Genomic DNA, 3,557 nt, shown 5'->3' on the forward strand with positions numbered 1-3,557 from the left:
CTGCCCCCACCGTGTGCAGATATGCTAATCCAGTCCTCTGGATAATATATGTTGTCTCAACAACCTTATATCTGCTGCTGGTTAGTGTTTTTCTTTTTTTTTTTTTTTTTTTTTTTTTGGCATTGCCACTTTATCATTTGTTTAGTGCAATAACGAAATGAAATGGAATGAAAAAAGTTTTTATAATTTTATACATTTACCATATAATTTCTTAATTCCATTCGATTCCTAATCCATTTTATTCCAATTACCAAACACTGGGTTAGTCCTTTGTGTACTACTGTTGTGCTACTGCAAGTTTCCCATTTATATCAATCTGTCGCTATATCTTGCTCATCTCAGATCTTTTTCAGGAATAGGCTTAGAAGACGCTTTGGGTAGAAATAAAAATTATGTACAAAAAATGACAAAATTATTTGGATCGCTTCTTGGTTTGCATAACATTGGAAACACATTTTGTTTGTTGTCTCAGTAATGAATTATATAGGCGTAGTGAAATAGAAGATTAAATAACATGTTAATAGAGGCTAGTTGCCTTTTGGAAGGCTATTTGCTTGCTCAACAATAAAGAAGATAAAAAACAAAGCCTCAATAAGCCATTACCTTCTAAAATTTGTAGCATGTTCAATCAATCAAAAATAGTGAAGGATCAAAAGAGTACGCTAGCCCTTGATTATGTTTCAATTTATCAGAGATAAGCATCCTTTCAATTAGCTACTTTTATCTTTTTATATATTATCTTTATCTTTAAAGAGTCACTTACCCTATGCTTGGAGAGGTCTTGGATTTGTAGTTGTATTGGATTTGGATATAATAAAATATAAAATTTTATTGAAATATGACTAGTTTATCAAAATACAAAGTCAAGATTTGAAATCCATACTCCCAAATGCAGCATTAATATAGTTAGGTTTGATTTTTTTACAAAATCTATAAACAATATAAAAAATGTATTTTGTCAAATTCACATGATTAGCAATGTTTTTGCCTCTTATCCTCTTTGTTTGCCTTCATCTGATTCTTAGCCTCTTCTTGCTATCTAGAGTTCTTACATTCAAGTCTTTTTTAATTCTTGTTCTCTTCCATTAATTCTTTCTTCATCCCCAATCTATACTTTTACTCTATTTCTATGGGTCATGCAAATTCTCATTCCTAAAAATGTTTTACTATAGCATCTTTCTGACACCCCTTGTCACACATGATTAGCATGCTACAAAACGCTCTTTTTGACATTTTGATATGCTAAACTTAAAATTACACAACTACTATCAATGCTAGTGTGCTACTAAGCTTAAATTACACATTAACACGTCTAATATTGTAGAAGTTCTGGTGACAATCCTCTTCTGATTTTGCTTATAGATTTAAACTTTAAATTTCAATCCCCAACTTAGGAATTGCTTACCATGTGTTTATGATCTTGGATTTTGTCATCTTGCAAATTGAAATCTAACTTGTGCTTCTACATAAAATAAAATAAAACATAACAATTCACCATGGCATGATTTAGAGCCAAATTCATTTTGCAAAAATGAAATACATCTAGATGAACAAGTTCTAGTTGTCAATGGGGAGATCTATGCATTCTAAACATTTATTGTTTAAATCTTTTCAGTGGACACACCATTTTTAGTAGAGCTGCCCTAAAATCCAACCAAAAGTGAGAACTTTTAATAACTTTGATTGACAAGATTTTGCAAAAAATAACTTCTCAGTTATACTCAATTCCAAAAGGGGTTTTGCAAAAACAAAATCGGAATCAGTATCATAGTCCTTTTTGTTTGTTAGCATTGAAAATCAAAATCCTTGTTACTAATATTGAGCCATTTTTGCATTCTACTTGGCGGCTAGAAATTCTACAAACACGGCCTAAAAATTCTATGGGCACAAATTTATGTTAATTTTGATGTATAAACTTAGTGTGTACCTATATAGGAAAATATGGAAAAATATGTTTAATATGCCTTAGCCAACACTAGCCATGGGGGAGGACTATCCAGCATTGTCCTATATAAACGAGCGAAGTCTATTTTTCTTGTCCAATCTTATTTAAGAGTAAATTGTATCAAGCACAAGTTAAAAATTTTGAACCTAGTCAAACATGGTCTAGCCATCAAAACAAATATGCCCTTAAGTAAATTGTATGGCTCATGTGAGCCTGGTTAGTTAGTACTTGTGTGAATTTATTTGTTTTTCATGTAATCTATTGACAATCCTTTCTTGTAAGAAATCTCTTATGTTCAATGACAAAAAAAATATCAACTAAAAGAGTACTTTGGATAAACAAAACTAGTGTGTAAAACAAAAAAAAACAAAAAATTGTAAACTTAGAAGAACATAGACCAATTATAAAACACGAGTACATATATTAATTAAAAATACTAGTACATACAAATGACTGGATCCTCTATAACATTGGGATTGTCAATGCATGACAATGTTTATTCAATTTATACCTCAACAAACAATTTATTAAAGATAACACAATAAATATTTAAGGCATAATAAATATCATTTTAGTTGTTGTTATCCATCCAGAATTGAGCTTGCAGATAGTTGATCACATTTTTGTCAACTTGGAAGGCCTTGGTAGAACATCAATAGAGATGGGCGGCTTTGAACCAAAAACTGCATTTGCAATAGTGATGACTCCCAGATTCCGGCTACTTAAACCAGCTATGGCCACTGCATTGGTTTCTCCAACATTAAACTGGAAGTGAATGCGTCCCACGGGAAACACAAAACAAGACCTGGGTTAAGAACCTTGGTAATTAGGCGATTTTCTGGGTTTGAGGTAACAAAACCGACAAAGAGGGTGCCCTCCAAGACAGTAAGGAGCTCAATGCCACGAGGGTGCGTGTGAGGAGGGTTGATACCATACGGCGCAAAATCCAAACAGACTACTGAGATACCAAGGGTGTTAAGGCCAGCGAGTTTATCAACATTTACTAATGTAACATTTGAACCAACCCGGTTCGATGTGTTTCCAGGCACATTTAGTCCCAAAAAGAAGAAATCATTGGCTGTTGCAAGCTTTGGATCCTTGCAGAATTTTCCATTCACAAACACCGTAAATATTCACACAAGATAACATATCAAATATTACTTACGGTAAAATTTAAAATTTTGTACATTCACACATACAGACATAACCTAGAAGTCCGGCGAAGGAAAACTAACATGTACCCCCTTCAGTGGAATCATTAAGAGCAACACAGAAGTCCTGCAAAGGGCTGGGATCAGCAGCAGAAGCTAAAGAAAAAGCCACAGCTAAGAGGGCAATGCATGCAAGTGTGTTGGCTGCCATCTTCTTCTTCATGCTCATCATATATGCAATTTCTTGCTTTGCCAAAAAAATGTTTTTGCTTTGGATATATCAGCTGTGATGATAATGGCAAGGTAGCTTTATGTATTTATAATGAAACCAACTTTGAAGTAGTCTTCTTCTTCCTTATATATTATATGTTTTTTTTTAATCAAAACTCAAAGCTGATCAATGAATTTACCCATTCCACAGAAGTTAGTAAAGACCCAGCCTCATGCTTTTAAGGCAGAAT

The 3,557-nt window shown here is 33.1% G+C and overlaps 1 pseudogene; it reads right to left on the minus strand.

Annotated features, from left to right (window-relative positions):
* Positions 1–2,516: 2,516 nt before the first annotated feature.
* On the minus strand, positions 2,517–3,325 carry LOC131151181 (germin-like protein subfamily 1 member 14; annotated as a pseudogene).
* Positions 3,326–3,557: the final 232 nt, after the last annotated feature.

This window comes from Malania oleifera, chromosome 3 (genome assembly GCF_029873635.1).
Source record: "Malania oleifera isolate guangnan ecotype guangnan chromosome 3, ASM2987363v1, whole genome shotgun sequence".
Taxonomy (NCBI): Eukaryota; Viridiplantae; Streptophyta; class Magnoliopsida; order Santalales; family Ximeniaceae; genus Malania; species Malania oleifera.